This window comes from Bos taurus, chromosome 16 (genome assembly GCF_002263795.3).
Source record: "Bos taurus isolate L1 Dominette 01449 registration number 42190680 breed Hereford chromosome 16, ARS-UCD2.0, whole genome shotgun sequence".
Classification (NCBI taxonomy): domain Eukaryota; kingdom Metazoa; phylum Chordata; class Mammalia; order Artiodactyla; family Bovidae; genus Bos; species Bos taurus.
In genome coordinates, this window is record NC_037343.1 from 68,701,677 (window position 1) to 68,727,646 (window position 25,970).

The window sequence follows — 25,970 nt, forward strand, 5'->3', positions numbered from 1 at the left end:
TGACTGTCTAACCCATCACCTACCACTATTTCTAGGATAACATCCTACCCAGTTAGAAACATTTTTGAAACAAACTGCTTTCATTCATACTCAAGGACTTAACTAAAACTCAAAGAAAAAAAAAAAAAAAGAAAAACCTTGGAATAGAGCTTATAATGTTATGATTCAAACTGTTTTTCTTTAAAAAAAAAAAAAGCATAACACTTTTTCAGAACTTTTGGACTATTTCAGACAGAAACCAGTGGATGTAAAATATTAGAGTTCAAGAAAAATCCTTTTAAAATGATTTCCAACAGTCCAGATAATAGTGGGAAAGGGTTTAATGAGCATAGTCAAAGTAACAATTTTCATCACACTATACATACACAACTGAGAAAAAAGGAAATCTAAAAAATACTGTTATCATGTCATTATATGATTGTATAATTTTCCCCCAAGAAATATAAAGACTTGAGCCAATAGGTTAAGAGATAGGTGAATCTGCAATAGATTAGATAACTTGATGTTTCTTCCAAAAGCATTAAATACTATAGAAATTCCAACAACAAAAAAAGTCCTTGAATTTTCATTAAAGCTTTTATCTCCCATGATCTCAACAAATAAAAAGAGATGACTTGGTTTCTGTGCCTGCCACAGACATTTTTCAGTAAGGTTTACAAACTAAACATTTTGTTTTAAATATTTTATATGTATTGAAATAAGAAACAGAATAGAAAACATTCATTATTCCTCTAAGGTATAACTTCAATATTCAATGAATATGTAAATTCTACATGGTTCATGATATTATTTAACTCCATATACCCTGAATACAAGAACTGTCAAGTGTGATCAGAGTATTTTTTTTTTCCTTTCAGCTTACCTGCGAGATATAATTAAATATAAAATTGTGTAAGTTTATGGTATACAATGTGATGATTTGGTGTAGTTACATATTATGAACGGAGAAGGCAATGGCACCCCACTCCAGTACTCTTGCCTGGAAAATCCCATGGACGGAGGAGCCTGGTGGGCTGCAGTCCATGGGGTCGATAAGAGTCGGACACGACTGAGCGACTTCCCTTTCACTTTTCACTTTCACGCATTGGAGAAGGAAATGGCAACCCACTCCAGTGTTCTTGCCTGGAGAATCCCAGGGACGGGGGAGCCTGGTGGGCTTCCGTCTATGGGGTCGCACAGAGTCAGACACGACTGTAGTGACTTAGCAGCAGCAGCACATATTACAAAGTGTTTACCAGAGTAAGTTTAGTTTATACATCTATCACCTCTCACTTCACAGAGGACCTTTTGTTTTGTTTTGTTTTGTTTTGTTTGCCTTGAGATCTTTTAAGATGTACTCTCTCAGCAACTTTCAAGTATGAAATACAGTGTTGTTAACTATAGTCATCATGTTTAACATTATGGCAACATGTATTCATCTTACACATGGAAGTTTGCACCCTTTGATCACCCTTCACCCATTTTTCCCAGCGGCCCTGGAAACAACCAATATACTCCACTTCCACGTCCTTCTTACTTAAAGTTGTTGTTCAGTCACTCAGCCACATCCGACTCTTTGTGACCCCATGGACTGCAGCACCCCAGGCTTCCCTGTTCTTCACCATCTCCCAGAGCTTGCTTAAACTCATGTCCATTGAGTCAGTGATGCCATCCAACCATCTCATCCTCTGTCGTCCCCTTTTCCTCCTGCCTTCAGTCTTTCCCAGCATCAGGGTCTTTTAAAATGAGTCAGTTCTTCTCATGGCCAAAGTATTGGAGCTTTGGCTTCAGTATCAGTCCTTCCAGTGAATATTCAAGGTTGATTTCCTTTAGGATTGACTGGTTTGATCTCCTTGCAATCCAAGGGACTCTCAAGAGTCTTCTCTAGCAACATACCTGTGACTATATGGACTTTTTTTGGCAAAGTGATGTCTCCGCATTTTAATACTCTGTCTAGATTTGTCAGAGCTTTTCTTCCAAGGAGCAAGCGTCTTTTAATTTCATGGCTGCAGTCGCCATCTGCAGTGATTTTGAGTCCAAGAAAATAAAGTCTGCCACTGTTTCCATTGTTTTCCCATCTATTTGCCATGAAGTGATGAGGAGACCATTTAAGTAAGTGTTCTCTTCTTCCAGCCTTTACAGATTCACTGCGGCATGGAAAAACGGTCACTAGTTAGCTCAGGGTGGGGTACTGGGTGGGTCAACAGGCAGAGTCCATGGGCAGGCAGGGCTTGCTCTCAGGGTCTCTAGTTGGTCAAGACCACTGCCATGCTCTCTGGTCAAGGAGAGGCAGCGGATGCCTCTAGCTAAGCTCGATGGCTGCGTGAGCCTGCCGGCTGGCTTCTTTGTTCTAGCGAGGCCACGGTGTGGTCTTTGTGCCCAGGAGGGGCTTCTGGAGGTGCTTCACAGTCAGGTCAGGCCACTAGCTAGGCTCTGGTCAGTGGGGCTGCAGGCTAAGTAACCTGGCAGGGCAGTGCCACTGGTTGGATTCTACCATTTGGCATGGCTGTGGGCTGGTTGGAACACCTGTTCCTGGTCTGGTGGGGCCCCAGGCTGTGCTAAACTGGATGGTGGGGTGCATGCAGAGCTTTGTGTTTGGGGGGGGGACTCAGTCTGTGGTCTGTGCTCCACAGCTGTATGGAGCTGAAGCCTGTGCTCTGCAGTAGGGCAGGGTCACTATCCAGGCTCCCAGGTACCGCAGGTTATGTTTTGTGACTGGTCAGGGCCACTGGCTGGTCTCCTTGCCTGGGCAAGGCCACAGGCTACATTCAACAATTGAGTAGGGCTGCAGGGCTGGGCTGTAGGGGTCATTACTGAGGGTCCTTGGTTATGCAGAGTTGTAGGCTATGCTCAACGGTTGGGCAGGGCTGCTGGCTTGGTTCCTGGGTCTGTCGAATGGGTTCTGCAGCTTTTGCCAGGCTTCCTGATTGAGTGGGACAAGAGGCTTTGCTCAGCAATTGACTGGAGATGCATATTTGTTTCTCTGCCCAAGTGGACTCATAAAACAAGCTCGACAGTGGTAGGGCTTATTGTCTAGGGATCCAAATCAGGCACAGTTTCCATTTCTTGGCTAAATGGGTCCACTGACTTGACTCTCCTCATATGATTCGGATGGGAGGGTCCCATTAGCTGAGATCTCTGCTAGAGATCTACGGCAAGTAGGAATATCTGAACAATATCTGAAGGCCAGTTGCTGTGAACCCTGTCTGCTTTGGGTCTATCTGATCGATTCCCAGTGTTTCTCCTGATGGTCACCATGAAGTGAAATTTAAGGAGACCTCTTGTGAAAGGTCCTGCAATACTTTGCAGTCCCACTAGAGAAATCACAGGCCAAGGGGTGGGGATCGGGGCTATGCCAGCCTAGGCGTGATGGGAGCAATGTGGTCAAAGCAAAACTGCTTGTCAGACCCGTCTAATCCAATTCTCCTCTTCTCTGTGGACCAGTGAGTGCTTCAGCCTCACCCCGGGATCTGGGATTTTTACAATGGTGTCTTCTCTATGTAGAGTTTCTAGCTGGTCTTCTTATGAGTGTCTTTAGAGGATTTTACATTTAAGAGTATATTTGAATATTTAAGTTTGTTCTCATTCTTCTACCCCACATAACCCATACCCCGTAATCCACTGGATTATGCAAAACTCTGAATCCTTATGTTTCAAGAAACTCAAGGTCAGCCTGGCTCTGAATGGTGATGCTTTCCATAGTTATTGCTTTTCTTATGCTATACTTGAAGCCACTATCCAGTATCTGTTAAATATTGCTTCTTAGGAAATGCTAAAGAAGTGCCTCTCCTAGACCTTGTCTATAGGAACTAAGTCCTCCAGCGTCCATGAGCCACTCCCAGCGGTGGCCCATTACCTGCTGAGGAGCTTTGCAAATCTCCATCATCCACAGAATCTATTACCCATCAACACAGCCTGCCTCAGTGAATCCCTGCTGAGAACACTCTCTTCTTCTTCCAAGCATCAGCCTCTCTCCCCTCATTCTCTTCTTCTCTTGACAACTTCACTGCATCCCTTGTTGAGCCTGACTGCCCCAACAAAGGCTACCTGGCTAAACCTGAAGGTGATACAAAAGGGAAAAGGAGGGGCCCTTGATCAATGATTCTCAAAACACATTGGATAAGTACAGCTTGAAATACCTTTAAATGTATACATCTTGGTCAGTTTTGAGTGGATCCCAGAAATTTATAGGAAGGGCCTTGAATAAGTTGGAAAGAGGTGGTTCAAGACCACACTTGGAAAAATATTGGCTTAGGTCCTAGAGTGGGCTTCCCTGGTGGCTCAGATGGTAAAGACCCTGCCTGCCATGCAGGAGACCTGGGTTCGATCCCTGGTTTGGGAAGATGCCCTGGAGGAGGGCATGGCAACCCATTCCAGTATTCTTGACTGGAGAATCCCCATAGACAGAGGAGCCTGGGGGACTACAGTCTATGCGGTTACAAAGAGTCAGACATGACTGAGTGACTAAGAACAAACAAGAACAGGGTCCTACAATACAAATGCCTGGCCAATCCTCCAGAAGGGATAGGAATGGAAAAGTGCCTCTCAGCCTTTTATTCTCAACATACAGTCGGCTTTCAATGTGGAAAGTAACAGTTATTTCTCAAATCTTGTTGTCTAGCTTAATGTGCTTTGCAACCGTTTTCTAAAATATAAATATTCTGGATGTCAGAATGAGAATCTGTCCATCTGAACTGACAACAGCTAATAGATCAAATCATTTAGTGTGCAAGAAGCAAAAACTGTATTAACATGATATATATTCAAATAATTTACATGTCTATATAAAGCACAAGCTGGAATCAAGAGTGCCGAGAGAAATATCAATAACCTCAGATACGCAGATGACACCACACTTATGGCAGGAACACGAAGAAGAACTAAAGAGCCTCGTGATGAAAGTGAAAGAGGAAAGTGAAAAAGTTGACTTAAAACTCAACATTCAGAAAACTAAGATCATGGCATCTGGTCCCATCACTTTATGGCAAACAGATGAGGAAACAATGGAAACAGTGACAGACTTTATTTCCTTGGGCTCCAAACCACTGCAGATGGTAACTGCAGCCATGAAATTAAACACACTTGCTCCTTGGAAGAAAAGCTATGACCAACCTAGGCAGCATATTAAAAAGCAACAACATTACTTTGTCAACAAAGGTCCATCTAGTCGAAGCTATGGTCTTTCCAGTAGTCATGTATGGATGTGAAAACTGGACTGTAAAGAAAGCTGAGCACTGAAGAATTGATGCTTTTGAACTGTGGTGTTGGGGAAGACTCTTGAGAGTCCCTTGGACTGCAAGGAGATCTAACCAGTCCATCCTAAAGGAGATCAGTCCTGAGTTTTCATTGGAAGGACTGATTCTGAAGCTGAAACTCCAACACTTTGGCCACCTGATGTGAAGAACTGACTCATTTGAAAAGACCCTGATGCTGGGAAAGATGGAAGGCAGGAGGAGAAGGGGACAACAGAGGATGAGATGGTTGGATGGCATCACCAACTCAACGGACATGAGTTTGAGTAGGCTCCGGGAGTTGGTGATGGACAGGAAAGCCTGGTGTGTTGCAGTCCATGTGGTTGCAAACAGTCAGACACGACTGAGCAACTGAACTGAACTGAATAAACTGCCTAGTTGCTAAATCGTGTCTGATTCTTTTGTGACCCCATGGACTTTAGCTCATTAGGCTCCTTGGTCCATGGAATTTCCCAGGCAAGAATTCTGCATTTCCTCCTCCAGGGGAGCTTGCCAACCCAAGAACTTATGTCTCTTGCATTGCGGGCAGAGTCTTTACTGCTGAGACACCAAAGAAGGCTATCTATGTAAATTACACATACATAATTTCAGACTATTATATTGCAAGTGTTTTCATTGCCAGCTTATTTTGTAAGCCAATATGTTATACACTGGAGAAGGAAATGGCAACCCACTCCAGTGTTCTTGCCTGGAGAATCCCAGGGACAGGGAAGCCTGGTGGGCTTCCGTCTATGGGGTCTCACAGAGTCGGACATGACTGAAGCGACTTAGCAGCAGCAGCAGCATGTTATACATATGTCTTCTCAGGTGGTTTAGGGATAAAGAATCCACCCGCCAATGCAAGACATGCCGGAGACATGGGTTCAGTACCTAGGTTGGGAAGATCCCCTGGAGGAGGAAGTGGCAACCCACTCCAGTATTCTTGTATGGAAAATTCCATGGACAGAGAGGAGCCTGGTAGGCCACAGTCAGTTTTTTGTATTAAATATTCTCTCATTTAAATTGTGGTGTATTTTCTATCTCCTAATAGGACCCTGACCAACACAACATCCAAGTGGAGATGCTTCTTAATGATTTGCAGATGCAGCTTTAAAGAGATATTTAAACAGGAGATTTATACTTGGAAGACTCCAGAATACTGATGGAATTTAAAGCAAAGGGTAGATGATTAATCATGGAGAGGATAAAACATTTACTTTGAAAGCTGCCCCATTAATTATTTTGTACTTCTTACATATTCCCATTCTTAAGTAGAAATGATTCTTACTATAAGATTGGGTAAGTACTGTGAGGTGAAAGCAAAACAAGAAAGAATTTCTCTGTGAGAAAAGTAAAGTTACTTTGTGCTTCTTTATAAGGCAAAAATAGATGTATATGTATAACATCTCTTGCTTGTGTTGTGCTCATTTGGGTCCGACTCTGTGCAACTTCATGGACTGTTCAGTTCAGTTCAGTCGCTCAGTCGTGTCCGACTTTTTGCGACCCCATGAATCGCAGCACGCCAGGCCTCCCTGTCCATCACCAACTCCCAGAGTTCACCCAGACTCATGTCCATCAAGTCAGTGATGCCATCCAGCCATCTCATCCTCTGTCATCCCCTTCTCCTCCTGCCCACAATCCCTCCCAGCATCAGAGTCTTTTCCAATGAGTCAACTCTTCACACGAGGTGCCCAAAGTACTGGAGTTTCAGCTTTAGCATCATTCCTTCCAAAGAAATCCCAGGGCTGATCTCCTCTAGAATGGACTGGCTGGATCTCCTTGCAGTCCAAGGGACTCTCAAGAGTCTTCTCCAACACCACAGTTCAAAAGCATCAATTCTTTGGTGCTCAGCTTTCTTCACAGTCCAACTCTCACATCCATACATGACCAGAGGAAAAACCATAGCCTTGACTAGACAGACCTTTGTTGGCAAAGTAGTGTCTCTGCTTTTCAATATGCTATCATGGACTGTAGCTTACTCTTTGTGATATTTTATGTTTCAGATGTTCAACTGTGTTTCACCTTATTTTAAGACACTGATGGGCAAGTTTATCATATTTATCATAAAACATAAAAAGAAAAAGGGTTATTTCCAAAAAAGAGAATACTTAAAAATGAATTTTCATATACTATGGAGTCTCCTTCTTTTGATTCCTTTTCTAATAACAATACACTATAGCCACCAACTATTTGTTCACTGACTATTCATGATCCAAGAAAAATGGATCCCAGCTACTAAATAGGGACCCAAGTAGATGATTTCCTCAGAAGAGTCATATAACTATTTCAAAGAAGAGAAGAGTATGTGAAAGACCTCTTAAAATAGAATTCAGCAGAACAGGAAAGATGAAAACAGATTTACTGAAAGACATACATCATTATTATAATATTATATGTCTTTCAACATATTATGTATGTCTTTCAATATCACAGTAATCCAAGTCTATGCTTAAGCCACTGATGCTTAAGAAGCTGAAGTTGACCAGTTCTAATAAAGATCTACAAGACCTTATAGAAATAACACCCCCCCCCCAAAAAAAAGACATCCTTTTATCACAGGGGATTGGAATGCAAAAGCAGGAAGTCAAGAGATACCTGGAGTAACAGGCAAGCTTGACCTTGGAGTACAAAATGAAGCAGGGCAAGGGTTAACAGAGTTTTGTCAAAAGAACACATTGGTCAAAGAAAAGACCCTTTTCCAGCAACACAAGAAATGACCCTACACATGGACATCCCAAATGGTCAACACCAAAATCAGACTGATTGTATTCTGTGCAGCCAAAGATGGAGAACCTATATACACAGTCAGCAAAAACAAGACCTGGAGCTGACTGTGGCTCAAATCATCAGATCCTTATTACAAAATTCAGGCTTAATTGAAGAAAGTTGGGAAAACCACTAGGCCATTCAGATATGACCTAAATCAAATCCTTTATGATTATACAGTGGAGGTGATGAATAGATTCACTCGAATAGATCCTGTAGACAGAGTGCCTGAAGAACTATGGATGGAGCTTTGTCACATTGAACAGGAGGCAGTGACCAAAACCATTCCCAAGAAAAAGAAATGCAAGAAGACAAAGTGGTTATCTGAAGAGGCTTTACAAATAGTTGAAGAAAGAAGGGAAGTAAAAAGCAAGGGAGAAAGAAAAGATATAACCAACTGAATACAGAGTTCCAGAGAACAGCAAGGAGAAATATGAAGGCCTTCTTAAATGAAAAATGCAAAGAAACAGAGGAAAAAAATAGAATGAGAAAGACTAGAGATCTCTTCAGTGGAACATTATACACAAAGATGGGCACAGTAAAGGACAGATACTGTAAGGACCTAACAGAAGCAGAAGAGATTAAAAAGAGGTGGCAAGAATACACAGAAGAACTACACAAAAATTTTTTAATGACTGGGATAACCATGATAGTGTGATCACTCACCCAGAGCCAGACACCATGGAGTTTGAAGTCAAGTGAACCTTTGGAAGCATTACTACAAACAAAGCTAGGGAAGGTGATGGAACTCCAGCTGAGCTATTTCATATCCTAAAAGATGATGTTGTTAAAGTAATGCACTCAATATGCCAGCAAATTTGGAAACCTCAGCAGTGTACACAGGATAGAAAAATGTCAGTTTTCATTTCAATACCAAAGAAGGGCAATGCCAAAGAATGTTCAAACTACTGGACAACTGCATTCATTTTGCATGCTCATAAGGTTATGCTCAAAATCCTTCAAGCTGGGCTTCAGTAGTATGTGAACTGAGAAATTTCAGAGGTACCAGCTGGGTAGAGAGAAGGCAGATGAACCAGAGATCAAATTGCCAACATTCATTGGATCATAGAGAGAGCAAGGGAATTCTAGGAAAACACCTACCTGCTTCATCAACTACACTAAAGCCTTTGACTGTGTGGATCACAACAAACTGTGAAAAATTCTTAAAGAGATGGGAATAACAGACCATCTTACTTGTCTCTTGAAAAACCTGTATGTTGGTCAAGAAGCAACAATGAGAACCGGAAATGGAACAATGGACTGGTTCAAAATTGGGAAAGGAATACATCAAGGCTGTACATTGTCACCTTGTTTATTTAACTTATATGCAGAATGCATCATGCAAAATGCTGGGCGGGATAAATCACAAGCTGGAATCAAGATTGTCGGGAGAAATAACAACAACCTCAGATATTAAAATGATACCACCTTAATGGCAGAAAGCAAAGAGGAACTAAAGAACCTCTTAATGAAGGTGAAAGGGAAAAGTGTAAAACCTGGCTTAAAATTCAACATTCAAAGAACTGAGACCATGGCGTCCGGGCCCATCACTTCATGGCAAATAGAAGGGGAAAAAGTGAAAACAGTGATAGATTTTATTTTCTTGGGCTCCAAAATCACTGTGGATGGTGAATGCAGCCATGAAATTAAAAGACTCTTGCTCCTTGGAAGGAAAGCTATGACAAACCTAGACAGAGTCTTAAAAAGCAGAGACATAACTTTGCTGACAAAAGTCCATATAGTCAAAGCTATGGTTTTTCCAGTAGTCATCATGTACGGATGTGAGAATTGGACCATAAAGAAGCTGAGCACTAACGAAATGATGCTTTCAAACTGTGGTGTTGGAGAAGACTCTTGAAAGTCCCTTGGAAATCCAGTTAATCAAACCAGTCAATCCTAAAGGAAATCAACCCTAAATATTCATTGGAGGGACTGATGCTGAAGCTGAAGCTCCAATACTTTGGCCATCTGATGCAAAGAGTTGACTTTCCTTGATGCTGGGGAAGACTGAAGGCAAAAGGAGAAGGCAGCAGAGGATGAGATGTCTGGATTGTTTGAAAAAAAAAAAAAAAACACTTTATTTTTTATTGCCTTATACTCTTAGGTATACTTTTAACTCCAATCCTGAATTATTTTGCTAAGTGATGGCCCTTAAAGATAAAGCATTCAGGATTTCTGCCTTTCCTCCTCCTTGCTTTTCGAAAGCAGTTAATTACGTATTAGCTAAGATTTAAATGCATCAAAGGAAACTATTAATAATTTTGCAAAACAAAGTCACACTTTTAATAATGTTAATCCTCAAAATTTATGTAATTGTTTAGCAAATCTACAGTTTCTTAATCAATATTAATATGACTAAACAGATATAATTTATGCTTTAATCATTTCAGAAACCATTACTTAAAATTATAGTTAAACTTTTCCACTGAAATTAATTATTTCCAAAATTCCAGAGAGCTAGTTTTCATTTATAGAAAAGTTCAGGAAAGGTAAAATTAAGTAATATATTGCTTAGAGACACATAATACAAAGTTGACTTTAAAATAAAAAAAAGTTTAAAAAGCAAGAGAATGATTAACAGGAAAGTCAAAATGTTTCCAGGATGGGGACAGAATTAGGAATGGGCATACAGAGAATTTTTAAAGTGTCTGTGAAATTCTATTTTTGATTTGAGTGATGGCTACACATTAGATTTTTATTATGACTCTTTAAAAGGTATGTATTTGTTTACACATCCTTATAGAAATATATTTTACATTTTTAAAAGGAAAAATAAAGTAAAAAAGAACACAAAGCAAAATCAATGTTGTGCTTTAGGGAGAGGACAAAGGAAATAAACGGAAAGAAAAAGCCTTCCCAAAAGGCTAGAAATGATGTTCAATCTATCAGCAAAGAAGCAGAGCCAAAGGTATCTGACTAGCAGAAAAAGCTGATGTCTGGAAATAAAAAGAACTACCCTTGTCTCCAAATATCTGTGAATACTCCCAACTGGAGCATTATAGACTTCTGAGAAAGAGATCCAGACTAACTCCAAACACTTCTCATACTGTCTAAATATTCTAGGCAGATAAAAGAATATTCTAGAAGATCAACTATGAGCACCAAAAAGCTAAAATGGAAAATGTCACACAGCTAAAATGGAAAGACTCCTCTTATATTTATCTATCGTATTATCAACTGGAAAAGAAATAACTTATTAGTTGGAAATTTGAGCTCAAATCTCAATGCAGGACCCTAATAAACTAGATGGACTCATCAGTTTACTTTTGCTAAGGCTTACATGAACCCAGGGAGTAAAAACAATGGTAGAAAAATAAACTAGGTTACAGTCTCTTGTACTTCTGGTGAGGAAATTCAGAGAACACACACCAGCAAGGAAAGACGTTCGCAGAGACAGTTCTTAGCCCAAGGCTGGAAAAGCTACTCCCTTGGTCAACTTACGGTACCAACACATCACGCTGAAAGAGTCTAAGATGCAAATAAGAAGCCAAAGTAAAAGGAGACTGTTGGAGTTTCTCTTGAAAAGAAGCATCCCTGGCCAGTTTCACACCCATCACATTAGGCTGTGTGCCAGGAGAAGAACAAGGTAAACAAAGGCAAGCGATCCACCTGTGGGAGCCTGTGTGGTTAAGAACACTGATCAACCTCTAAGGGAATCTACTAGAGAAAATAAAGGTGTTGATCATGGCAGGTGGATTTCATGCCACAAGGAAGTGAGTGGGTAGAGTGGTCATGCATTCCCGTTTCCCCAGAAAAGTTAGATTTATACCACCATCCGGGCATATTATTAACAGCGCTTCATCTTGCTCAGAAAGGCGTCTCTGTTTTGACAATAAATTATATAATCCTCTATACATAAGGGGAGTTCAGAGAGCTGAAGCTGAAAATGAGCCCCTGTTTATTTTCAGTTTCTTCACCTATTTTTGATAAGCACCTCTCCCAGGACTCGATACCCTATGCCTGTCTCCTTTACTTGCTTTTCATCTCCCTTTTTTCATATTTCTTCAACAGAAATCACATCATCATTATTTTATTCCAAATGAATGGAAATCTAAATATTTTTGGTAGAGTGACTCATTGGATCATAAGAATTTAATAGGAATGCCCAAATTATAGGATTCAAATTGTGGTCCAAGAACGGGAGGAAGATGGGTTTGTGGCACAGGATAAAATATGAAAATTCCTGTAGTGGATATGTCTTGGTTTACATCATAGTCTTCTTGTTGTTCTTATAACATGCCTGCTCCAATGCCAATAAGATGCTATTTTTAATAGTTTTAGACATTCACATTTTACCTCAGTGCAGTGCATTAAGCTACATCTTCAATCCAGTAACTTCCATTTCATCTGCTCATGTTTCCTTTCATTTCTCCACGCGTGCTGGGGTGTTCCCAGCAGCTAGATAGATATTTTATCTCTTCTTTCTTAACTTAGAGATTATTAAATTCTTCATTTACAAAATGTATATACTTAATACTAAAGATGATTGACAAGTTATCACTGTATAGATTGAACACATCTAAAATGGATTAAGATAATCTCTTGGATCCCAGCTTTCCTCCCTTAATTTCCATTCTTATGTGATTTTAGCACTAGGCTTCTAAAAGCTCCTATTTGTGTTTTTTTTTTTTTGAAGGTGAGAACTCTACCATCTGCCTCTACAATGATCAATTTTTTCCCTAAAATATAGTAAAGAACTCTCACTTTCTAATTCAAAACTTTAGTCTTATTAAGGTAGCTGACATTTTATAGTTCAATCAGAGGGCAATTTATTTGAAATAGATGAATCTTTTCAAAATCCCTGGAGGGTTTCAGATCAACAACCCTATAACCAAGGAGCAATAGCAGAAAAGAAGTGAAAATATCAATTTACTGATTGTTCAGTCCTTTTCAGACTCAAGTCTAAGCTTGTGACGTTACCTACTCCCATCACTATTCCTAATCTAAATTTAGAATACAGCATGTGTTAACTACCTTCAGAGACAGAGATGGTCTGGGTCACAAGATGAGCCTTGAATTCATTCAACTGTTTAGTTGCAATAAAATGAAAATGAATAAAAAAAACTTTCACCTATGGCCATGACTTTCCTAAGAAAGAAACTTAGGATATGTGCATATAGTAGATACAGACATAGATATATAGAGACACAGATATATATAAAAGAAGCTATGAGTGAATGCTGGGTTTTAACGTCTTTTAACACAATAATGTAATAAATTGTGCCTCTGAACAGTTGACTTTTCAATTTCTCCTCCATTTTCGAAAGATGAAATTGGTTCCTGCCCCAGGCACTGTGCTCGGTAGAGTGGTACAAGGATCAGCATTACAACCTCACAAACCGCTCACACTGTTGGAGTAAATGGCAGATGAACCAACTATCAGCTCCTTCAAAGGCTAGACCTACATTATTCTACTGAAGTGAAGTGAAGTCACTCAGTCGTGTCCAACTCTTTGCGACCCCATGGACTGTAGCCTACAAGGCTCCTTTGTCCATGGAATTTTCCAGGCAAGAGTACTGGAGTGGGTTGCCATTTCCTTCTCCAGGGCATCTCCCCACCCAGGGATCGAACCCGGGTCTCCCGCACTGCAGGCAGATACTTTACCGTCTGAGCCACCAGGAAGCCCACATTATTCTACTAAATATGCATTAATCTAACCAAGCAGTCTTAAAATTTTGATTCATATAGTTACAGGCTCTATAAGACAACAACAGATATTCACTAAAATTAAGTAAATTATTTAACTAGTTTGATTCTAAGATTTTCAGAGTCCATCCAACCCCCACACAAGGATGGATTTAAGTTTCTGATCAGTTTAAAGCAACACATAAAGGAATCATGGTTTCAAAAAACATAAAAACCACTGAGACTTTCATTCATTTATTCAATAAATACTGATTAAGCACCTAATATACACAGACACTAAGGATGCAGCAGTGAACAAGAAAACCAAGGATCCTTCCCCAGGGAATTTATTTTTATAATCTGTAATATTTCCTAGAATTGAATAAATTTATCCATAAATTTAAAAGAACAAGGACTTGAAAGACTATTTTAAAAATAGTCTTCAAAAGTAGTCAGATAAGAAATTCAAAACTGAGAAATAATTTGTACACATGACTACTCTCTTCACTAGAGTGAATATGGCCCTCTTCTGCTCAAAAACAGATGTCACTCATCGATTATCACACTCTCTCCACCTGAGCCCAGATACAATCTCAGAATATTTCTCACAGTCCCCTAGGTAGCAAGTACAATCAATCATGGTAGTCACTTAAGGTGGAACCATTATCCTCACTGATAGAGAGCATCTATCAAAGTGTTTAATGAGTATCTACCGTGTATCTCCAACTCCTGCTAACTGTTAAAAGGGGAAAATAGGATTAGAAGACATAGAGGTAAGCTAGAAATCTTACACACATAAACAGTTACTGAACAAGACTTTCATTAGCATGGAGAGAACATAATAGAATTTAATGTCCTTTTCCTAGTCTGAAAACTTCCTACCTGTGAAATCTCAGGCTTGTTTCTTAACTGTGTCTCAACTTTCCTTCAATGAAATGAGAAAAATGATGTTTATTTGGCCTATACCTCAGAGTTATTGTATGGATAAAATGAGGCTTCCCTTGTAGCTCAGTCTGTAAAGAATCTGCCTGCAATGCAGGAGACCCAGGTTCGATCCCTGGGTCGGAAAGATCCCCTGGAGAAGGAAATGGCAACCCATTCCAGTAGTCTTGTCTGGAGAATCCCATGGACAGAGGAGCCAGGCAGGCTACAGTCCATGGGGTCGTAAGAGTTGGACATGACTTAGTGACTAAACCACCACCACCACTATAGAAGAAATCACTTTGAAAAATAGAAAAAGCCACAGAGTATTACTAGAGTGTATATATACAATGGAATACTGTTTAACCATAAAAAAGAATGAGATATTGCCATTTGCAACAACATGGATGAACCTGAATTGTATTATGCTTAGTGAAACAGGTCAAAGAAAAATATTCTGTGTTGTCATTTATATGATGAATATAAAAAAATAAAACAAATGAATGAATATAACAATAGAAACAGACTCAGATATAGGGAACACATCAGTGCTTACCAGTGGGGAGAGGAAAGTGGAGAGGGGCAAAACAGGTATGGAGATTAAGAGGTACAAACTATTACATATAAAATAAGCTACAAGGATATATTGTACATCACTGGGCATATAGTCAATACTTCATACAATTATGTGGTGTGTTATGTCGTCAGACATGTCCAACTCTTCACAGCACTTGGGACTGTAGCCCACCAAGTTCCTCTGTCCATGGAATTTTCCAGGCAAGAATACTGGAGTGGGTTGCCAATTTCCTTCTCTAGGGAATTGAAGCCATGTCTCCTGCGTCTCTTGCATTGCAGGTATGGATTCTTTACCTGCTGAGCCATTAGGGAAGCTCTATAATAAGAGTATATCTATAAAAAATTTTAATCAGCATGTTGTTCATCTGAAACTAATATAATATTGTAAATCAATTATACCCCAATAAAAAAAGAAAAAAAATGAATAAGTAAAGAAAATGTGGGCAAGAATTTGAGGAAATGAGCACTGTCATATTGTACCGAAAGAAATATATACTGGTACAATGTCCACAGAAAACAACTTCTTATTTGACATCAAAATTTTTATTGTGTTAAATATTCTTTTATATGACTGCCTACAACACTGATTATAATAGAATAAAATTAAAATAGTTGAAATGTTCATCAGTGGAACATTTGATATATACAACTTATGATTTTCTACCAATGTAATGCTCTATAGCTTATACAAAAAATAATATAGATCTTATTAGTCCATGTATTTAGGTGTCTATAATACACCATGGCCTTACCGTTTTGTTATATTTCTTTGTTTTTTAAAAAAAAAAAAGCTTGAGTGTGAATGAGCATGCACAACAAAATAAAATCTTGAAATAAAAACATCAAAATTTGAATCATGACCATCTTTCCGTGGTACAAGTGGTAGAAATTTCCTCTTTATATTTTTCGCATCATGTTAATTTCTGCATTATACATATTTCATTTTGCAATCAGAAAAATCAATGGATCATTTGAAATATATAACAAAAAGTAAATATATGTTTTAGATTGCTACATGAAAAAAAATATTATTTTTCTGATATAATTTAATGTATAGCTCTGTGATTCAAACGGAAAAGGCAATGGCACCCCACTCCAGTACTCTTGCCTGGAAAATCCCATGGATGGAGGAGCCTGGGAGGCTGCAGTCCATGGGGTGGCTAGAAGTTGGACATGACTGAGCGACTTCACTTTCACTTTTCACTTTCACACATTGGAGAAGGAAATGGCAACCCACTCCAGTGTTCTTGCCTGGAGAATCCCAGGGACGGGGGAGCCTGGTGGGCTGCCGTCTATGGGGTTGCACAGAGTCGGACACGACTGAAGCGACTTAGCGGCAGTGATTCAAAAGCATGTTTTGTGGATTTCACAAAAGAGCGAATGAGAGAAGTGGAAGACATGACCTTCTCTTTGGTTTTCTTCCAAACATAATGACTTGTCGTTTGTGTAGCTTAAAGAATGGGCCCTGAAAAAACAGAAAACCTGGCTTCAAATTAAAGTTTTACATCTACTGCTTTACACCCTTAGCAAACCACGATCTCTTTCAGATTGCTTTTGCATTCTTGGAAAAGTGTATCCTTTCATTTTCATTATTCAAATGGAACTAATATTTAAAATTTTTACTTTAAATTCTAAGGCTCATTTTGAAGTCAAAATGCATCTCAACTATCAGAAACCCTTTAAATCATTATCTTACAAATGGTTAACTTCCAAAGGAGCCCTTAGCTCTTGCGACAAAATGCACTCCTGACATACATCATTCTCATCACTTGGATTTTCTTGTGCAGTAATAGACTGCTTCACTAAAGACTGAAAAAGTTATTATTTGATGTTTCTAAAAGAAAACCTGATAGAAAAGAAAATTCTGTGATCTCTTCCAGCCTCCTGGCTGTAAATCTCAACTTATCATGGATGGTTCTGAAATTTCCATCTTCAACCCTGACAATGTATCTAACTCTTATTGACATGTCCACTTTTTGCCCAATAAACATATCAAAATATCCAAAATCAAATTTATGGTCTTTCCTCTCAAAATCCTGTGGCAACACCTAATGCTCTGTTTCAGCAATGATTCCTCTATTTACCCAGGTGCTCAGGCCAGTTATGTCTTCTCTTGGATTTTATGTTTGACTTCTCTTTCTCGTGTTATGTCATGTTGATTCCAGTCACACAGTGAATGTACAGACTTGGCTTTGCAGACTTCTCACCACGATAGCACCATGTTCCCAGCACAAGCCTCCATTATCTCTTACCTGAATTACTTCAATAGCTTCCTGCCTGTCTCCACTCTTGCTCTCCTCCCTAGCTTAGAAAGCTCTTATTTATAATTTGATGCCTCACACTCAGAATGAAAAGCATATCTATTAACACATTCAATTTAAATTCATTTTAGGTTTTGCTTATCCAAGAAATCAGAAAGAAAAAATATAAATGCCTGGAGGCCACTATTTCTTAAGTATTTTCCACAAGGTGTATTCAGCAGAATACTGGGTCATTCATTTATTCATTCCACAAAAATCAACTAGGGACAGGCACAGTGACAGGAACTAGAAAGAGAATGGGGAAGGCCTATTTCAACATGCATTCTTAGAACACATGGGTGGTGTCATGAGGGCAGAAGTGTAATAATCAACTGAAGTGCAGTAGAGGGTAAGCAGGGCATGACACTGGAGGGTGGCGTGTAAGCTGACAGCTGAAGGATAAGGGGGACTTAGCGAGATAAAGAGGAAAAAGAACAGCATGTGCCACGCCTGGGAAGGAAAACACAACTGAAGCCACTGAGGAAATATGCTCAAAATACGCTTGGGAGGGCAGGGTGAGGTGGAAGGGGTGAGAAGTGAAGCCAGCAGCAAGGATCACTGATGACTTACTGCTTCGGTTCTTCAAGCATTTTGAGATTTTGAGCACCTACATTATGGCAGACTCTGTGCTGGGTCTGATGTTCTGCAGTATAGACGTGACCCTGCTCTTGTTGGGTTTACACAGTGCTATGCTGCTGCTGCTGCTGCTGCTAAGTCGCTTCAGTCGTGTCCAACTCTGTGCGACCCGAGACAGCAGCCCATCAGGCTCCCCTGTCCCTGGGATTCTCCAGGCAAGAACACTGGAGTGGGTTGCCATTTCCTTCTCCAATGCATGAAAGTGAAAAGTGAAAGGGAAGTCGCTCAGTCGTGTCCGACTCTTAGTGACCCCATGGACTGTAGCCCACCAGGCTCCTCCGTCCATGGGATTTTCCAGGCAAGAGTACTGGAGTGGGGTGCCATTGCCTTCTCCGACACAGTGCTATGGGAGGAGGGTAATTGAGCTTTTACAGAAATAGGAAGTAGGAGCACCTAATTTCAACTTAGGGGACAAAGAATTCAGGAAAGGCTTCTTGAAGAACAGGGCCCTTAAGAGAATTGCCACAGAATGAATAATATTATTCATGGAAAAGGGAATGAAGAAGAAGAACATTCCAGGCAAGAGGACCAAACTTTGTGCCAAGGCTTGGAAGGAAGAGGAAGCCTGGAAAAGGAGACTGGAAAAAGTTCATCGTGGCTGAAGCGAGGCAAAGTACCAGGCGAAACTTGAGATAGTGAAGGCAGGTCTCAAAGGGCCTCGCCGGCCACAAAAGGGAGTTTCATGTCATCCCAAGGGCAATGGAAACCATGAAGCACAGGGGCGATATGAACACACTTCCATTTCAGAAGGTAATTCTCATTGAGGTGTACAGAGTAGATTGGAAGAGGCCAAGACTGGGTGAAGAAAGACTGGTTAAGAGGATATGGTAATAATGAGGGATGAGGGGTGGTGATGGCCTGGACTAGGGCAAAAGCAGTGAAGTATTATTGGGAGAAATATTGTTCCATAGAATTAATTTGTCTGTGATTGTCATCAACCAAAAAAAAAAAATTAAGATTAAAGAACAGACTTTATATGTATATATGGAAGCATGTATAGAGAAAGCATCACCAATTCAATAGCCATGAGTTTGAACAAACTCCTGGAGACAGTGAAGGACAGGAAATCCTGGGATGCTGCAGTCCACTGGGCCACAGAGTTGGACACAACTTACCGACTGAACAACAACATGGAGATACATATGCATACATATGTATATATGTACATACGTAACTCTTTACAATATTTACTATTTTAATACCTTATTGTATGTGTATACTTTAACAAGATGTTAAAATAAATACTGTAGTCATTATATATACAAAAATATTAGGGTGATGATGATGATAATAGCTACCGTTTATTAAATATCTTCAATGTACTAGACACGAAGCTAGTTACTTTACACTATTAATAACACTTGGCTTCTCTGGTGACTCAGACAGTAAAGAATCCTCCTGTAGTGCAGGAGACCCGGGTTCGGTCCTTGGGGCAGGAAGGTCCCCTGGAAAAGGGGATGGCAACCCACTCCAGTATTCTTGCCTGGAGAATTCCATAGCCAAAAGAGCCTGGTGGGCTACAGTCCGTGGGATTGCAGAGTTGGACATGACTGAGCAACTAAAACCCACACATTAATAATAATTATGAAACCAGGTAGAGCAAGTAATACCATCTATCTTTAGTTTAAAGTAGAAGAAACAGATATAGGGAAACTGTGATTAATGCAAGTTTATCAAAGTAACTGGTGGAACTGGGCTCCAAATACAGAGCTGTAGGAACCCAAAACCTGTTCTATTTCCACAGGTTCCTATTTTAAGCAAAACGCCAAAGAGATGCCTATTTTTAAGCTGATAATCTGAAAAAACTTTCTTGCTGAAAGAGATAAACACAGTGGACATTTTTTAAACATCTTTTTAAGAGCATTGCTATTGTAGAAAGATAGTAAAGAATGCTCAGAAGCTAAAAAAAATTCGGTGAAAGGGGAACTGAAAAAGCAAGCAGAGCACTGATTCCGGTTTCACTTCAAGGGCAACAACTGAACCCCAATGAACTTGAGCTTGACTTTTGATGACCCTGTGCATGCTAAGTTGCTTCACTCATGTCCAACTCTTTGTGACTCCGTGGACTGTGGCCCACTAGGCTCCTCTGTCCATGGGATTCTCCAGGCGAGAATACTGCAGAGGGTTGCCATTGCCCTCTCCAGGGGATCTTCCCAACCCAGGGATGGAACCCGTGTCTCCTGCATTGGCAGGTACTTTCTTTACCACCAGCGCCCTGCATATGAGGCAAAAGAGACCAAGCCCGGGGGTAACCCCAGATAGGGAGTCAAATAGGGACGTGCCATAAATGTGGGATATCAATGAGATTCTCCTTCACTGTGAGGCAGAACTAGAAATGAACCCATGGCTGAAGGGTCTTTCAAGGTAACGGACTTCTCCTAACTTCAGTGCCCTGTCAAGAGGGAAATCCCCCCCAAGAATTCAGAGACACAAGACACCATACAAATTCATACTATCTATGAGATTTAAAAGAAAAGAAAAACAATAAAGCTTTGAGCTGAGAATTAACTTTAAAGTAGTCCTGAGTTGATAGCCCTAATGAATAAGCAGAAGCAAGCAAAAATCTTATTTGCTTCTATGGACCTGCAACTCAAACCTTAAAATATTCCTCTAGATCAAGTTTTAGAAAATGTGAGCTCACAGTCAAAACCAAAACAAACAAGGTAACATGGTGCCATGCAGGACACAAAGAAATCAATACTAAACAGAATCAATCAACAAAATCAACATTAAACAAAACAGTCAGGTATTGGAATGATGAGAAGAGAATATCAAATAGCTACCAACATTATGGTTTAAAGAAGTAAAAAGCAGATTGATAATATCACCAAGGGATTGAAACATACCTAAGTAAATTTTCAAAAAGAACTTCTGAAAATAAAAACTTTGATAACTGCAACTAAAACTTAAAATTCAGATTAATAGATCTGAAAAACACATTAACTGGAAAGATAAATCAGAAGAAGATATTCAATACAAAAAAATGAGAGGAGATTACAAGTGAAAGAAAAGGCATAGAGAATATAATGGAAAAGTCCAACATTTCTCTAAGGGGAGATGAGTAATTCAGAAGACGCAATTCAGAAGGAGACGACGAGTGATGTCCTACAAACTCACAGTTCAGATATGAAAGAAATCTGAGAGTCTTCCCAAATACAACATCACTCCCTGCAAGGACAGCACATTGTCCATAACAAGTTAGGGAACAGAAAGCAAATTTTCTAAACTAGCAGTAATAAAAACAACTTTCGGTTGAATGTTCTTAGATAAAAGATTAATTATCTTTCTATCCTCCATGAAAAATTAAATTACATAGCTGTTATAAAAAGAGACTTGCAAAAATATGTAGTTAAAAATGTAGGAAAACATTACTAGACATATGTATCAGATAGTCAATAATAATAAGTAATATTATTAGTCTAGGTTTTGTGTTAAGTGGAGAAGACTCTTGAGAGTCCCTTGGACTGCAAGGAGATCCAACCAGTCCATTCTGAAGGAGATCAGCCCTGGGATTTCTTTGGAAGGAATGATGCTAAAGCTGAAACTCTAGTACTTTGGCCACTTCATGCGAAGAGTTGACTCATTGGAAAAGACTCTTATGCTGGGAGGGATTGGGGGCAGGAGGAGAAGGGGACGACAGAGGATGAGATGGCTGGATGGCATCACTGACTCAATGGACATGAGTCTGGGTGAACTCCGGGAGTTGGTGACGGACAGGGAGGCCTGGCGTGCTGCGATTCATAGGGTCGCAAAGAGTCGGACACAACTGAGTGACTGAACTGAACTGTGTTAAGTATGATTTTTCAGTTGTTATGATTTCTCATTCTGAATAAATATTTGCTTTTATACCTAACTTTATATTAATAATATTAATGCTGTTATTTTTTAAAGTAGGCTTCTCAAAATTATAAAATTTGGTCTTCACAAAACCTAAATTCATCATGTGCTCAGCTAATAGTTATTTTTCACAGAATAATGCATTATAAAGCTAAATATACATTTTGCATGATACAGCCACAGACATTTGCAATGAATGTGCCAGCAAAAGTGTTACTTATAAATAATTTTAGGCAGCTAATTTGTAATTGGAGATAATTGTGAGATGAAATTGCAAGTGTTAAATCTGCTATTTATTTCTAAATGTTTGGCAGAAATAAAAAGTAAAGAAATATTTTCCTACAGAGAACCCCCTCCCAACAGTATCAGTTCAGTTCAGTTGCTCAGTAGTATCCGACTCTTTGCAACCCCATGGACTGCAGCACACCAGGCTTCCCTGTCCATCACCAACTCCCAGAGCCTACTCAAACTCATGTACATTGAGTTGGTGATGCCATCCATCCAACTTATCCTCTGTCATCCCCTTCTCCTCCCGCTTTCAATCTTTCCCCAGCATCAGGGTCTTTTCCAATGAGTCAGTTCTTCGCATTAGGTGGCCAAAGTACTGGAGTTTCAGCTTCAGCATCAGTCCTTCCAATGAATATTCAGGACTGAATTCCTTTAGGATGGACTGGTTGGATCTCCTTGTAGTCCAAGGGACTCTCAAGAGTCTTCTCAAAAAAAAAAAAAAAAAAAAGAGAGAGAGAGAGTCTTCTCCAACACCACAGTTCAAAAGCATCAATTCTTTGGCACTCAGCTTTCTTTATAGTCCAACTATCACATCCATACATGACTACTGGAAAAATAACAGACATCAAATTAGCTCCATCTTTTTCTACTTGTAAGAAACCAGGGCAATCGGCCAATAAAATAGGCCAATAAAACTGTATATAGACAGATATAGTCTTGGCAAAAGAAGAAGTTAGATGAAGAAGACATCAAATGTTCTAAAGATAGGTATATGACAGAGAAGAGACAAAGCCAAATCTATATTTTGTGGATCCTATAAAGTCCATGTTTAATTTTAGGTTGGTTTCTCCCCTCTATCCCAAATTTTGTGGGTCAGACCTCTCTCTGCTTTCAACTGATATATGTTCAGGGCATACAAACCAATTTCAAGACCTAAAGGGAAAATATTTAAGAAGAACATTCGCAAGAATACATTATTTAACATAGTTCAGTGCAAAATATAAATTATTCTGAACTCAGTGGAATCATCTACATCTCCATGGACAGAATAAAGGAGAATGGCAAGTTGTACACGTGCGTGTTTGCATCTCAAAAGTCAAAATATTCCTTAGTATAGCTATAAACTGGATAATCTGAAATTCTAAATACTACACTATAATAAATGCATGCAGATGAAATAGACTCATGTATCATTTACCGAAAAATATATATCTTCTAGTATTAATATTTATCAGAACAAGCACTCTAGCTCCCATTAAAATTTAACACAATATTTATAACAGCAAAATATTAAAATTTATCAAAATATAACATGACTAAAAGTGTAATACTAATAATGACTTTCTGTGCTTCTCCCTCATTCTACTAATATTACCTACCACCTACTTTTTACCAGGCCCAGGTTAACTGATCACTACCTCGTAGAATGCTCTGAACCATAATTTCAAAAATTAAGAAAGAGAGAACATTCTCCCATTTCAATAATATGAGAAAGCAGACACTATAAAATGTGGCAAATAAAAACGAATTGGGTATTCTACTCGACCACTGAGAATGGCACAGTGATCAAAGGAGATAAAATTATTATTCTCATGGTTTCTATAGTCTGCTGAAGGAAGCATTTCTATATCTATTTCTATTCACTTCTCAATTTTCCACTGATAGAATAACAAATATCAAAAATGTGATTTTTGAGAGTCAAATATTAAAGAATGTGGGATTTGTTTATTTGTCCAGCTGAAATTTACTGAGATTTTGCCCATATCCCCCACTACACACTGCTTTCATAAGGCCAAAGGTGGCTCAGCAGTAAAGAATCCGCCTGTCAATGCTGGAAACATAGGAGATGCAGGTTTTATCCCTGGGTCAGGAAGATCCATTAGAGGAGGAAATGACAACCTACTCCAGTATTCTTGCCTGGAGAATCCCATGGACAGAGGAGCCTGGAGGGGTCACAAAGAGTCAGACACAACCGAGCAACTGAGCGCACACACAAAGGTGTCTAACTGCAAGCACCTGTAACTCTTCACCTGAGTGCATCTTTAGGGTCAGCTGGGATGGCCTGAAGTGCTAGGGAGTCCACACCTTTAGAGGTAACCTTCAACCCCCTTGAGAATTAGAAAATGATCCCTCTGCTCCCTCACTCCTTGAGTGAGACCATTCTGAGTTCCATATGCACACCATCGCCCAGAGATGCCCACAGGGATAAGGTGCCAGTTGCCCAAGGAGTTAACTGCTTATAAATGCATCTGAATCAACATCAGGCTTCCCAGGTGATGCAGTGGTAAAGAATCCGCCTGCCAATGCAGGAGACGCAAGAGACACGGGTTCAGTCCCCACAGGAAGATCCCCTGGAGTAGGTAATGGCAACTTGCTCCAGTATTCTTGCCTGGAGGATTCCATGGCCAGAGGAGCCTGGCGGGCTACAGTCCATGGGGTCGGGATAGTCAAACATGGCTGAGCAACAGAGCATGAATCAGCATCTTTCTTTTTTCTTGTATTGTATATGGTTCAAGCACCTCCATCTAACTTTCTCAGGAGGGGGCCTTTAGGATATTCTCTTCACAAAGACAGTTGCTGCTGTCATTTGAAAAGGCTAGTAGCATCTTTGAAAAATTCTGCTCTGGATATCTTCTGTAATTTGGGAGTGATGGTGGGGGTGGGAGGATTTGGATTCTTTACAGAAATGGGGAGGGTAGGATCCTGGGATGCAGAAGCAAAATGTCAGCACTTGACTGACTGAGGCAAGATGGACATAATTACTGCAATGAATAGCAAAGCTGGAATGTCAACCAAAGTGTTTTGACTTACTGGGTTCTAAAGATGATGTGGTTAATGGATAATGATATTCTTTTTTTTTAATTTTTTTTTATTTATTACACTAATTTTAAATGTAACTTTCCATTTATAGTTATTACAAAATATTGGCTATATTTTCCAAGTTGTACAATCCACCCTTGAGCCTATCTTATATCCAATAGCTTGTACCTCCCCGTATCACCCGCCCACTGGTAACCATTCATTTGTTCTGTATCTGTGACTCTGGTTTTCTGTTGTATTATTCTTTAGATTCTACATATAAGTGATATTATACAGCATTTCTCTTTGTCTGGCTAATTTCACTTCCATAATGTCTTCCAAGTCCGTCCATGCTGCTGCAAAGGGCAGATTTTCACTCTTTATGTTCCAAGCAGTATTCCATCATATAAATATACCATATCTTCTTTATCCATTCAGCTACTGATGGACACTTAGGTTGCTTTCATATCTTGACAACTGTAAATAATGCTGCTATGAACACAGGGGTGCATGTACCTTTCCAAATTAGTCTTCTTGTTTTCTACATAAATATACCCAGGATTGGAATTTCCGGGTCATATGGTACTTCTATTTTCAGTTTTGAGAAATCTCCACACTGTTTTTCACAGTGGCTGTACCAATATACATCCCCACCAACAATGTGCAAGGGTTCCTGTTTCTCCTCATCTGCACCAACGTTTGTTATTTGTGTTCTTTTGATGATAGTCAATCTGACAGGTGTGAGGTGATATCTCATCGTAGTATTAATTTGCATTTCGTGATGATGAGCATCTTTTTATGTACCTGTTGGCCATCTGCATTTCCTCTTTTTTTATAATTTATTTATGTTTGGCCACACTGGGTCTTTGTTACTGCACACAGGCTTTTTCTAGTTACAGAGAACAGGGGCTGCTCTTTGATGTGGTGGTGGTGTCTCTTGTTGCAGAACACAGGCTCTAGGTGTGTGGGCTTCAGTAGTTGCAGCACAGGGGCTCATTAATTGTGACTTGTGGGCCCGAGAGCATGTACATTTCAGTAGCTGTCACATGAGGGCTCAATAGTATGGCTCATG

The 25,970-nt window shown here is 39.7% G+C and overlaps 1 long non-coding RNA gene across 2 annotated transcripts in view; it reads right to left on the reverse strand.

Moving 5' to 3' along the window:
• LOC132342496 (uncharacterized) overlaps positions 1-25,970 on the reverse strand; it is a 199,700-nt gene that overhangs the window by 37,415 nt on the left and 136,315 nt on the right. The gene's annotated exons all lie outside the window — the stretch shown is intronic.